This window comes from Miniopterus schreibersii (assembly GCF_964146895.1).
Source record: "Miniopterus schreibersii genome assembly, chromosome: 1".
Classification (NCBI taxonomy): domain Eukaryota; kingdom Metazoa; phylum Chordata; class Mammalia; order Chiroptera; family Miniopteridae; genus Miniopterus; species Miniopterus schreibersii.
The window spans coordinates 64962272-64976983 of NC_138101.1; the positions used below are offsets into that span (position 1 = coordinate 64962272).

The window sequence follows — 14712 nt, forward strand, 5'->3', positions numbered from 1 at the left end:
GTTTTATGGTTAACACTTCCTTGATCCTTAAAAGAATTAAATATTTAAATACTTTAATAGCTTTACTGATTTTAGTCACAATGTTTTTCAGATCTATGCCTATGAATCCATTAATTTTTTTATGGTAAATTCTTTTTGTGTGAAGAGTTTATATGATTTGTAAGACACACAAGTTCCACTTTTTCTATGCTTTTCTTTTTTTTCTGTATAGTTACTTTTCAAATGTTTTTACTCTCAAACAGCCATAGATTATTTTCTTACTTGGCTAAGATTTTTTGGGGAAAAAATAGAGATATCATTGGAAATACATTGATACAAGTTTTTATTCTTTTCATTTCTTGAGAATTTCAAGGGAAATGCTATGTAGGAACTCTTTGAAGGCAGCTGCCACATCAAGATCTTATACACATAGTGCCATGTAGGCCAAGAATTCTTTAAAATTTTTTTAAATCATTTTTCTGTTTCACATATTATACATAAAATATTCTCATTACAAAAATATTAAAACCATTCAGGAGCACATAGGGTGATATACTCCTATAATGCCACTGTCTTCCCCATAAAAAGCCACTGTTATAAGTTTGATTTGGATCTTTTAGTTTGAGACAGACACAGAGACACAAATGCCGATTCACGCCTTATGTCTTTATCCATTATACCTTTATTTGTTAGTGGAAATCAGAGTTATAAAAATGACATGATATTGAATTTAGTGTTCATGGATGACCCAAAGATTAATAAGCAAGGTTGATCTTATACAAAAGGTGGATCAACCTATTTATAGTTTTTTACAGAGCAAAATGCCAGTTCACTCAAAAGATCCTCCCACACAGAGGTTGGAATTCAGTCATTTCTTGTGATTAAATGTCCTCATTATGTACTGAACTTTTGTGTTGCCCCAAAATTTATTTGTTGAAGTCCTAGCCCCCTAATGTGATGGTATTTAAAGGTAGGACCTTTGAGATGTAATTTAGGTTTAGATGAAGTCATAAGAGGCGTCTCCTCATGATGGGATTAGTGTCCTTATAATTAGTGGCCTTATAATTAGTGTCCTTGTAATGAGAGGCCAGAGTTCCCTCTCTCTGTCCCTCTACAATGTGAGGACACAAGAACATGGCCCTCTGCAAGCCAGGAAGGAGGTCCTCACCAGGAATTGAATCCTCTGGCACCTTGAGCTTGGACTTCACAGCCTCCAGAACTGTGAGAAATAAAGTCTGTTGTGTAGGCCACCCTGTCTTCGTGATTTTGATATGGCAGCCTGGGTTGATTAATATACTTTCCAGTAAATTGTAAAAAATATTTTTTAGAGGGAAGACTCCACTCATTATCTCTTTAGTTTGGATCTATTAGCCATTCATTTATTAATTCACTCCATGAATAGTTATTAAGCAGCAGCATGTTCACAGACTAAGGTGCTGTATGGCATTGCCGTGTATCAAAAGATGAAAGAGTTGAACCTACACCATCAGAGTAGGTTCTACACCACTGCAGACCTTCAGAAGAGAAAGAGAATATTCCTAGGTGGAGAATCAGAGGTTTCTTGAAAATATTACTTGGGCTTAAAGACATAGGTCAGATCTCACAAGTGAGGTCCAGGTTGGGAAGACTAAGTGGAGGTACAGCATGAACAAAAGCATGGACAGAAAACGCCAAATGCCACGTGTGTTTAGGAAATGGGAGGGATCAAGTCAAGCTGAAGTGGAGAATCTGTGCAAGGGAGGAATGACAATGAATCTGTAAGTATAGAATAGGAACAGACCATACTCGGAATCAAAGTTTGGAATTTTCTCTGCAGGTAATAAGGAGCCATTAAACATTTTTTCAGCAGTCCAGCTGGGCTTGGCTCAGCGGTTGAGCATTGACCTAGGATCCAGGCGATCAGGGTTCGATTCCCGGTCAGAGCACATGCCTGGGTTGTGGGCTTGATCTCCAGTCAGGAGCGTGCAGGAGGCAGCCAATCAATGACTCTCTCATCATTGATGTTTCTATCTCTCTTTCTCCCTCTCCTATCCTCTCTCTGAAATCAATAAAGATATATTTAAAAAACAACAACATTTTTTCAGCAAGGGTGTGATGAGACACAAAAGTTTCTGGAGAAGAAAACCATGGTAGGTATGAAGAGAATGGATAGAAGGAGGAAATGAGCCGTAGACCAATACATAGATAGTTATAAATAATACAGCCATGTTGTAACAAGTATCCAGGCTAACGTGGATACAGTAAAAGTTAAAAATAGGGGCCAGGTTCAAGAGAAATCGGAAGAAAGCATAAAGATCCAGGGGTTGGCTGTACATGCTGGAATCAAAGACAATTCGAGGTTAAGGAGACATGCATCTTGATTTGCCTAGAGCATCCTGGTTTTAGCCTATTGTTCAAGCATTCAGTCTAGTTTAGCATTTGTCCTGGAATTTCTCCTTTTTAAAGGAGGATCATTATTAATAGTTGTAATTCAAGAGATTTGGTAAGACCTCTGCATTGCACTTCAATTTCTCACACGGTGTCTCCTAGTAGAGGGTATGAGGCAGGTGCGTTTGACAGAGTTCTCACTGCAACACATGGTAAACGCTGAGAGCCCATCTCTCCTTTCCCAACCTTATCTAGTCTCAAGGAAACTTGCATCTCCCTTTGAAGTGTAGCATGCAGGGCACTGACTGATAAAATGATGACATTTGAACATGAGCAGCTAGCAACAGATAACTGCTACCTGTTCTGCTGGGGGTAGGAGATGTATTTAATGCTACAGGGCCTGCCTTCCACTTGGTATAGCAGCTAGTTGTGTCACAGCCCTTGCTGGGTGGCCCATGTCATGACCTGTGAGAGGCATGAAGCCACCAGGATAACAGTCAGTGGACAGGCTTAGTGGGACATGTAGGGAATTAAAGATTAATTCCTATAAGTGCGATATGTGTGGGAGGTAGGGGCTGAGCCGTCCGGCTACAGAGCATCTGGATGCTGCTGCTACAGTAGGTTAGTCGTTCATCTCATGCTATAAATCTATAACTTTATATTGCCTATAAAATCTATAACTATTTTGCTTTGGGAAAAACCAATTCAGGAGTAAGGGTTTAATGTACACATGTTTAATAAAAATTAAGTATCAGTTTTCTGTTTCTCAAAGTTGATGATAAAGATAGAACACACAGCATACTCACCATCCACCGTGGGGTCCTTAATCCGTCACTGGCCATAAGACCATCAGAAGACAGAAATCTGCTGCAGAAGCAGCAACATCAAAAGCTAGTCATTATTTTTAAGACTGTGCCCATTATTTTAAAACATTCGGCCCCCGTTTGTTGAAATCTGACCTATACCTTTAAGCCCAAGAGCATGTGATGTAATGCATGCGGCTGCTGATGATGTGTTTACATATCACTCCAGGCAGCTTGACTTCATTTAGGTCAAAAGACAGTTATCTTAAATTAATTTCTCTCATTTTTAATTCCAAGTTTCCTGGGGCCTGTGAGCAATATAAAGCAATGGCTATTGATGAATTGACCTTGTAAGCAGAAGAGTTTGCACACAGTTCAGTTATGACAGTTTTACAAAGATAGAAAATTAATTCCAATAACGATTTAAAAGTGTTTAATTCAATCCACAGAATCAAAGAAAAACCTTGGAAGTTTGTTTGTTTATTTATTTATTTATTCATTTTTCAAATATGTCTTTACTGATTTCTCAGAGAGAGGAAGGGAGAGGGAGAGAGAGATAGAAACATCAGTGATGAGAGAGTCATTGATCGGCTGCCTCCTGCACGCCCCCTGCTGGGGATTGAGCCCGAAACCCGGGCCTGTGCCCTGACAGGGAATCGAATGGAGATCTCAACCACTGGATCCTAGGTCGATGCTCAACCACTGAGCCACCCTGGCTTGGCTGGAAGTTTATTGTGTCAAAGATGAATTTTCTGACCTTATTGTAAATGCTACTGTAACTTTAAAAATTAAGCTTGTGAATGCAAATGTTAGTATGAATACATATTTTGATGAAGCTCAGCATCACAGTAAAGTAATGCTTTTACTATAAAAAGAAATCTATGGAGCAGAAATGTACCGGGGTTGATGATGGTACATATGTAATAAAGCTGTGCTATGCTATTAACTGAAATGGTAACTAGTCAAAATTCACACATAGTTTTATATATACAAAGTTAAAGTGAATTATGTACAATATTTAGAAGATAAAGTTGATGTTAATTTAAAAAATAATCTTATGCATGGCAGTACACATTTTGTTTGTTGCTGGTCACTGATCAGCTTTTAGAAGTTGCATTTTGTTCCAAATCATTTGAAAGTTTTTAGTTAAAATATTCAACACACAAAGGAAAAGAGTAATTTCAACTTTTTAATCTTGACAATTGCAATTATTGAGAACAAAATTTCAAATTGGAAGACATGAAAATTTAACCCTACAAAAACAGGGAATTAACTTAAAAAATTATACAGTGGGAGTTCATATTGTGTAAAATATTTAATTTTGAAATTCTGTGATTAAATTTTGGAAACTTGACTTATGGAAAGAAGCTTTTGATGGAGCTCCTATTTGATAGTGCAAAGTTATATATCCTGTACCAGGTTTTGCAATATCTGTATTTGGAAAAATATGTTTAAAAAACATAAATAAAAACAGCTTATTTGGTGAGCTTAATTTTTCAAAAACAAATGGAGGCAAAGACAGTATCTGGAAAAACATTTGAACCTCAATATTTACACATTTTGATATAGAAAGATTTATAATCACAATTTTAATATCTTCTATTTAGCTGAATTTTCTCTGAGCTTATTTGGTACCTTTGTGCTCACAGGGAAGTATTTCCCAATTAAAAACATTATGGTTTACATATTTGAGCAACAAAGTAAATAATGCTAGTATTAGATTTTAACCTCTAAGATAAAATAAATATTGAGTCCATACTGATATAAATAAATGAGAAGAAAGGAAAGTTCTTCCTGACAGTAGATTTCAATGAATAAGTGTAAAAGGAAAGAGGAAAATAGAAAGTTGCCATTAGGCAAACACTGTAATAATTGTTGCAGACAAAAATCCACTGATCAATGCTAGATTTAGTAGGTGAAAGTTTGAGGAGAAATATACTTTTCATAGTTTCCAAGTATCTCCTATGTAATGGTTAATCTCAAAGGGAAAGGTAGGAAGTAACTTTACAGTGAGAAACCAGACAGAGAACATCTTAACCAAATGACCAAGGTCAACAATACCAGGAAATAACACATATTCACATCATGAAACTTGTGATCCAATGCACCGAGGGGGAAACAGCATCACATTTGTGGTACTTTTGTCCAAAATATGTGCAATCATGAGAAAACATTAGACATCAGTAAACTCACATAAGGGACACTCGACAAAATAACTGATCAGTACTCCTCTAAAATGTCCAAATCACTAAAGATAAGATAAAACTTAGAAACTGTAGTATTTTAAAGGCTGCAGGAGACTAAGGAGGAGTAACAATAAATGCATGTGGGAGCCTGGATAGATTCTAGAACAGTAAAGGAACACTAGTGTTGAAATTGAAATGAGGTGTTTACTTTAGTTAATAGTATTGAAGCAATCCTCATTTCCTTTTTCTGACAATTGTACTCTGGCTACCTAAGATGTTAACATTGGGGAAGCTGAGTGAGGAATATTTGGAACCTATTGGTATTATTTTTGCAACTTTTCTATAAATATAAAATTAGTTCAAAATAGAGAGTTAAAAAGATTATAGTTTACAGAGAAAACAATTAAAATGTTAACAATTTCAAATTTACTAATCATAATTTACAAATTTTAGGTAGATTATAAAAAAATAGGAAGATTAGTTAAAAAATTAAAGCAATAAGCCATATTTGAAAAATAAAGAGTTGGAGCCATATTTTCTCTCTCTCTCTCTCTCTCTCTCTCTCTCTCTCACACACACACACACACACACACACACACAGAGACACACACACCAGCCACCTTCTATCTCTGAGCTAGACTTGTGGCTTGCTTTGGCCAATAAAATGTGGCAAAAATAATGTTCTATAACAGCATTGTGACACCCACTCTCTGCACAGAGAGAGAGAAAAAACTCACCCAGTCATTCCAATCAAGGCCTTGGACCTGCGAGTAAAGCCCCCCTCAGCCAGCTGGCCCCAGCCACACGCTGCAGGCATAGCAATAAACCCGCCGACACACATGGAGACACACCTTCCAGGTGAGCATGTCTCAAATTGTCAGCCCAGAGAATTGTGAGCAAACGGTGTTGTTTTAAGCCTTTCAGTTTGGGGGTGATTTTGGTGGGCTCTGCAGTAAGAGCTAACTAATACAGATCTGCTGAGAAGAGACTAATTAATTCAACTCAGTTGGTGAGGAAAACTTGATTTGGAAGGTGGGTTTTGAGCTGTGACTTGAAGGGTTTAGGAAGGTGGAATTTGGAACAAATGACTTTCTGAAAGACAAATGAAATGGCATGAAGACCTCAAGGCAGGAGAGTACTGGAAGCTCCATAAAGGACAGCAATCCAAAGTGGCTGGAGCACAGTGCGAGGAGCCTCCATGACCTATCTGTGTCGCCACATCGATGCAGAGTCCACTGGCAATTTCTATCACTGACTGTCTTTCACTAAACACCTTTCACAAAAGCTCTTGCATTTCACAATGTAAACTGATTCTTGGTGAGGTATTCCGAAATCACATTACCACAAAATGAAAAACACAGGTGTCCCATTTCTATGTCCTTAGGTGACACCAATGAGAGTTTGTGATTCACAGCTCTAGTGTCAAAGGGAAACTTTTCTGATACCTAGATAAACCAGGAGGAAGATTGTAGTCAATAATAACCTTGGGGTCTGGGTGAGGTTCAGGTTTAAGCACAGAGGCATATGTCTGTAGATGAGAACTCTGGGGAACTGTTTGGACTCTCATGCTAAGGTAGAAACTAGGTTTAAAATCTCTCCTGAAGCAGGCTGTCTAAATAAGAAATGTGTTCTAAATCTTTAGAGATGAGTATAAGAGATGTGGGCTTCAATATCAGGTTGACTTAGGTTTACATCCTGGCTCATCCAGTTACTAGATAGATGTACAATTTTAGGCAAGTTACAAAATCTCATTGAACTTCAGTTTCTTTTCTGGAAATCTGAAGCAATACTACCTACCCCACAGAGTGTTTGTAGAAGTTAAATAAAATCGTGTATAAGCGATGATAGCCCAATTCCTTTCCTTAATAAACAATTAATACATGATGTTATTATCCTGACAATATTAAGTTTGTGTCTATTTGCAAAGCTTGATTTCTTATGTATATAACAATGGAATAAAAGGTGAATTTTTCCCCCCAGAGATCCTGATCATATTTTTCAAACAAATCAGGTTCACTGGATATTTGTGGTTTCTAAATGCTCCCAATATCTCTGTATTTGGATGATTCACATATCTAATAAGGCAACACATGTTTTTCTATAAAGGGCAATTTAACATATCAAATATCATTTCTACATTTGGTAGAGTGTATAACAATTGCACTTGCCCTTTCCCTCCATGGGCCAAGCCTTCTGGTAGTCACGCTGCTATGTAGTCTAGCCCCATATTGACTCTGGATGGCCCTGAGACTCACTGTGCCAGCAACTGGGCCTGAGCCTTAAGAAAGGTTGGCAATTTCTACTTTTGTGATTTGGGTAGCCTGCTATCTAAGAAGTCCAGCTACCCTGCTGGAATGTTACACAGAGAGGTCACATGGAGATAGATCAGACCTGAGACTATGTAGAGTGAGAATGTGGCCCAGCTGTCTGAGCATCCCAGCTGAGTTCAGCCTTCCAGCTGTGTCTGGAGAGGGACCAGACTTGTAAATGAGCCATCTTGGACTGTGTAGCCAGTTAAGCTCTCGAATGACTGCAGCACCAGCAGACATCAAGGGGAACAGAAGAACCACACAACTGATCCTGGCCAACCCACAGAATCCTGTGAGAAAATCAAAATAGCTATTGTTTTAAGGCACTAAGTTTTAGGTGATTTGTTATATAGTAAGAGATCAGCAAAATGAGGCTTGTGCCTTCCTATATGCATTTATAACAATGTTGTCATGTTCCAAAGTATTAAATAAAAGTCTGAGTTAGGAATATGTTAAAGTCTACTTTATGTGCCTACCTCATGCACACTGGGCCAAGAACCAGAGCTGAAAGAGGTTTGTGGGAAAGGAATTGCAATTTCTCATAGGTCCTTCCTGAGGGTGAGATTATCCTTGGGGAGAAAGACAATGTAGAGTTTTCTGTTCTTTGAAGGTGTAGTGGTGATGTACTGTTGTTCTATGGCAGCCCTCTTTTCACCTGAGGCAGTGTCTCTTGTATGTCCCTGAGACAGGAATCTGTGCCTTTAGCAGATTTTGCCAGAAGAGCATTGTTACTGATAATTCATGTTGTGATGCCATGTGGGAGATGCTACAAATGAACTCACCTGAGTAATTTTTCCACTGTTATTATTGTTCGTGTGTGTGTGTGTGTGTGTGCGCGTGTGTGTGTGTTACTCAGAATGCAGACAGGCTTGACTCAGTTAACTGTGCCCAGCTAGGACAGGTTCTGAGAGTCCTGGGCACTGAGGTTTTTGAGGCTGGCAGGGGGACACCCAGGTGCAGCAGCTGAAAGGTCAGGGCATTTTACTCCAAGCGTTGGCAGTAACAGGAAAACTGTCAGCTCCAAAGAATGTGACAGAAAAAAGGGGGGGAAGGCTTTAGGGTCAAGTATACATCCATCCACGCAGGAAAGGGAAAGTCAGCAGAAGGCAGGCTCCAGGACCTGATGTGGGGGCTGGACCTCTGGTCTCCTGAGTGAGGTGAGAATGAGTCCCAGGACTATTAGGACTTATGTGTTGTGATAAAAATAAAACTAAGGTGGCTTAGTGATAAGTTCATAGTTCCTTAACTGAGGAGAGTGCTAAGTTCTAGGATGTTCTGCTGGTGGGGCTGGCTGGCGGAGGTCAGTGGGTCACTGTGCAGTCCCATTGGAATGGAGCTGTGAAAAGTCAAATGCTTCACCAAAAACACATGGAAATAAAGTCCTGAATTCTATGAGTGTGAGAGTTCTCCCAGTCCTGAACACTTTCCCAGCAGCCAGGAAGCGAAAGTGAGAAGCACGTTGGCAGAGGCACAGACCTTGAAGGTGCACAAAGCCTGGAAAGAACATGGCCTTTGGAGGGAGGAGGTCTGTCTGTAATTCTGGCACTGTCACCCCTAGCTCTGTGGCCGGGTCAGTGAGGACTGCACTTTCCTGCTTGGAACAGAAACCTCACCAAAAGGACTTGACCAAAAAGGGACTTTTCCCCCCTCAAATAACAAGAAATCTATAATTCAATAGTTCACGGCTGGGTTGGCTGCCTGCTGGCTCCTTACAGCTTTTTCCTTCATAGTATTTAAAATTTGGCGTTTGGCCTCATGGCCTCAAGATGGTTCCTCTACTGCCAAGCTTGCTTCCTGCCAGAAATAGCAAATCCACCTCCTCCCAAGGCGTTTTCATTGGGGAATGGGGAACAGAAGCCCTTCCCAGTGACTTCTACCCGTGTCTCATGATTTCATTTCACGCACATTATTTCATTTCATATACGTTCATACAAAAGCACACACTTGTGCATATACTTGGCCACTCCTAGCTACCAGAGGTTGGGGAAGGGTCAGTATTTTTAACTGGGTGCAGTGCTGGTCCAAACTCTGTTAGTCTGGAAAAAATAGAAGAATGGATAAGCAATTGATGACAGATGCCACATTCATGTGTTCACATTTCAAAAGGGGCTAGCCAGTCCTCCGTGGAAGAAAGATACGAGACACAGGGCGCACCCCCTCAAGAACGTAAGCTCCATGAGGGGAGCGTTCCTGTCTGTTTTGTTACTCTTGCGTCATCAACACCTAAAACAGTGTCCTCAATGAACACTTACTGGATGAATGAAATGAATGGTCTATGAAAATAAGTGTCCAGTACACTGGCCAGCACACAGAGAGAGCTCAGCAGCTGTCGCTGTTGCTACCGGGCTCCCTGTGGTTTTCCCCATGCCGTTTTCAGAGGCGGTGGGTAGCACAGAGCAACTGGCTGTAGCAGAGCCAAGCAATCTCAAGAGGTATTTACTAAGTTGTGATAAATGGAGACTCATGGATTGGTCTAAGGACAGAGACCTCACTGTTACCAACCTTGAGAAGGGGAAAGTTACTGTATTTTTTCTAATCCAGCCAGGAGAAAGCTTTACAGAGAGCCAGTGTTATAATTTATTGAGATATAATTGACAGATCATTATATTAGTTTTAGATGTATAATATAATGATTCTTTACCTGTATACATTGCAAAATGATCACCATAAAAAGCCTAGTCAACATCCAAGAGCCAATGTTTTCTTATTGTGCCAGTTGTTATAAAAATCCCCACCGGGAGTTCAAATATCCAGGAAGTCAGAAAGGTTCAGGAAGAGACCATGAGTTGCTATTCAAACAAACAGCTATATTCTTGAACTTAGCACTAAACTTAAAGAGCAGCCAGTCCGACCTCTTCATTATTTAGACAAAAATAGTGAGAACCTGATTTGTCCCAAAAGGCATCCCTAGTTACGGACACAGTCAGAAGGGAACGTCCCCTCACTCTTCCTAACACAGGCTATACTACATATGATACACCATCCATCGTCACCACCCACTAATGCCCCAGTGTGCCCTGCCACCTGCCAGGCCACCTCCCACTGCCAGATGGCAGGCTGGGTGCTGCCTCAGCATCGAATAGCCTCTCCTTTGAGAGACTCCAGGTCAGTTACGACACAGTGGTGATCATGGGACAGGACCCCACACTCCACTCTGGCTCCCTTCCTTTCTCTTTCCTTCTCTGTATGGTCCAGCCACCCTCACTGCTCCCATTCCTCACCTCTCATTCCTCCTGAAACCACTCCTCTGAAACTGCTCGTGCCACATCACCAGAGACCTCAGAATTGTCAAATGCGATGAACAGGCTTTTCTATAGTGCTTCTGAACATTTTTTACTGAAATATTCCCGTTGTCAGAAAAGAAATATCATGAGCCCCCGGGAAACGTGGGGTTATGAAGCCACAGCCGCAGGCATGAAATAACTGTGTAGTTTCAATTTATCTTAAGAATCCGTGTACATTTTTGATTCAACTCTTCTGCATAAAAAGAATAGTTTTTTTCAATATCTTAATAAAATTGATCCTCAAGGGATTTTCGGGTTTTAATCCCATAAGTGCATGGACCACCCCCTAGTACCTGCATCTGGTGTGAATTTCATAACTCTGACCAGGGTCCCTGAGTATGTTTAGTGGTACATTTTGTCCCCAGGGCAGGTAGGAGCTAAATGAGACTGAAGGCAAAGGATGGTGGCTTCTGCAAGCAGCACTTACACTTTCATCTGTTTCTTTCTCACCTCCCCTCCTGACCGGTTGCTCCACTGGAGTCGAGAAGGAGGCCGAGACGGAGGGGAGAAGTCACAGAAATGGCCTGGCGCTCTGGCAGCCAGCCTGCTGTCTGTCTCGGCCCCGAAGCTGGCTGCCGTCCACGCAGGAGAAGCAGGCTGCGGGGAGCTCTCCTTGGAAGTCCTGGGGGAGAGCTCCAGTGAGGCCCTTTCGCGTGGGACGGCACATTGACTCGCTGTGTGTGTCCCAGGGCAGTGGCAGCCAGGGGCCGTGTGGGCTCACCTGATCTCAGACCCTCTTTCCAGGGACTGGACCATATCCACCTTCTGTCTTTGGGGCCATCCCCTCCCCTTCCCTGTACTCTAAATACTCTTGTCTTGACAACTTTTATTAGAACCACAGAATTTTCTCTTGGGATATAGTTTAGACTTTATGCTTAAGATGTTAACTAAAATTCTCTTTTGACATCGTGGTAGTTGGTTTTCAGAGTTAAACTTATTATATATATTTTTTCTTTAATACAAGTAGCTTCCTACTTTAAACCCTGTCTTGGCAGCTCAGGCTGCCATAACAAATTAGCATAGACTAGGTGGCTTAAACAGTAGACATTGATTTCTCACAGCTCTGGAGGCTGGAAGACCAAGGTCAAGGGGCCTGGTTCTTGGTGAGAGTCCTCTGCCTGGTCTGCAGAGAGCTGCCTTCTCACTGAATCCTCACATGGTGGGGTGAGAAAGCTCTGGTCTCTTCGTTTTCTTAGTAGGGAACTAATCCCATGATGGGGGCTTCACCCTCATGACCTCATCTAAGCCTAATTATTTCTCAAAGGCCCCATTTTGGAATACCATTGCATTGGGGGTTAGGGCTTCAATATATGGATCTCTTGGGGAGAAACAAATATTGAGTCCATAGCACTCTCCCTAAGTAACAATTCATGTGATATTTTCATATAATTTTTGAATTAAATGTCATGGCTAGTAACGAGGGAACTTTCAACTAGTCATGAATTTCTCTTCAAATATTTTCCGACGAGATAAGAAAAAAACATAGTGTGTTGGTTGGAATTAAGTTGAGCTGGGAGAAACAGAAAACAAAACAAAACATTGCTAGCTTAAATAAGATAGATGTTCATTTCTCGATTGTGTAAAAGTCTAAAGGCATTTTAAATCTAAACCTGCATGGCAGCTCTGCTCCACAAAGTCCTCTGGGATGCAAGCTTCTTCCAGCCCCCCAGATCTCCGTGGGCAAGGTGGCATCCAAGTGCCAGCCTGCAGATCAGGGTATGGAAAAGGAAGGGTAAAGGGTGAGCTAGCTGCCCTTTAAAGCAAGTTCCTGGATATCATCACAGGACACTTTTACTTATATCCCATTGCCAGGCTTTAATTACATGGCCACACCTATTGCAACACAGGCCTGTAAATGTAGTTTTTATTTGGGGCAGCGAAAATTCTATTGCTAGAGAGAAAGGGGAGTGCTGACATTGGGGGACAACAGCAGGCTCTTTTACCAGCTAGCTTGTTCAGTCTCTTTGCCGTCTTTCCCACCGTTTTTCCTTTGGCTCTGCTGACACCAATCCTAATTTTCTTCTCTACTCTCTGGCTGTGCTTTCTCAAGCTTTACTGCAGACTCTTTCTCCTCTAGGCTGCCTTCAGGGTTAGCACTCCCCAGCATTCTCTTCTCACCCTGTGAACCTTCTTGGTGTGACCATATCAAATTCATGGCTTCTACTACCCAAGACTTACATCTTTTCCCCAGGTCCTTTTTCCTGACTACCATACTCACGTATACAATTCTACAAGGACTTCTCCACTAGAATATACTATGGGTGACTCAAACTTAGTACGTCTAAAATTAAACTCATTGTCTTTCCCCCTAAACTCTCTCCTTATCTTGTCCTCATTATCTATCCACATGGTCACTGAAGCCAGCATCCTGCAATACACCTGGAATTACCCTCTTCATCTCTCACATAAGCTTAAGGTCCCTTTTCTTTCCCCCTTCGCCATCCTTCCTGCTTTTGCTGTAGTGGTTACAGCTCACATCTATTGAGCATTGGCACATGCCAGCTGTTGATATAAATACATTCCCTATTTTTACTCATTTAACCTTCAAACAACCCTACTATTGTTATTATTCCAACTTACAGATGAGGAAACTGAGAATCAGGGGAGTCAAGTCAGTTTCCCAAATGTCACAAGAGCAAACGGTAAAAGCAGGATTTGAAAGCTGGCAGCTGATACCAGAACACTCTCTAACTGCTGGGACTTCCTGTCTTAGCCCTCATGAGTAACTCCTTGTATTATTACAGAAGCCTTTTAACGGGTTTCTCTTCCAATCTCACTCACTCCTTCCTCAAATTCCATCTTCCATATGTCTGAGCCCCAGAGTAATCTTTCTGAAACACAGTCCAATCGTGTTAGTCTGCTGCCTGAAATCCACCAGTGTTTCTCCATCACCTTCAAGCTGAGGTTCACCTCCTTCCTGATACACAAGGTCCTTCAGGGTCTGGCCACTGCTGACCAATGCAGCCTCTTCTCAAACTCGCCACAGACATGGCATCAGCAGCCTTAGGAGCCCACTTGCTGTCTCTGAACAGATCTTGCTCCTTCAATGTGTCTCTGTGCTTTTGCCCTCACTCATAGCTCCTATTTCAAGGACAGACTGTTATGGAAATAGCTCCAGGTCCTCAAGAGCAGAATAGGTGGCCCTCTGCGCTTCATAGCTCTATTGACATGTATGTCCACACAGACTTGGCTCTTTTCTCTCCCTTGAGGGAAATGCCGGATCTTCGTATCTGCGGTAGCTACCAAAGCACTTGGCCCATAATAGTCATTCATTAAGTTGTTGCCAAATAAGGGTGACGTAAAGACTGTAACTACTTTATTCCCTTAGATGCCAGTTTCCTAAACTAAGCCTAGGAAAGGAGATCGCTTGAACATCTCGCTTGGTTCACCCTGGTTTACTCACCTGCAGGGGAAGTTCATCTTGGAAGGGGGTCAGGATAATTCAGAGGCCTCATGGTTTGGTCTTACACAGCCTGGGCATGGACTTAGGGGTCTGGGGGTAAAGAGAAGGCGGGTCAACAAAAGGAGCAAGAATATATTTATGTTAGTGAAGGGAGCAACGTGCAACACAGGAACAACGACACAGGACCGAAAGTGCGCTCAGTATTCCTGGGACTTGTTTTTAAAGGAGATAACTAAGGAAATTTAAAAGGGTGCTTTCTTTTTTTCTCTCCCATTGCATGTCAGCTAGTGCAAAAAGTCGGGTTGTAGAATTTTTAAAAAGAAGCACACGACAGTTATATTTATTTCATAGGATCCTGGTGCCTTTGTACAGGCAGCCAGA

General features: G+C 41.3%; 1 protein-coding gene across 1 annotated transcript in view; it reads left to right on the forward strand.

The window, feature by feature from the left end:
• ARHGEF38 (Rho guanine nucleotide exchange factor 38) overlaps positions 1-14712 on the forward strand; it is a 123008-nt gene that overhangs the window by 62533 nt on the left and 45763 nt on the right. The gene's annotated exons all lie outside the window — the stretch shown is intronic.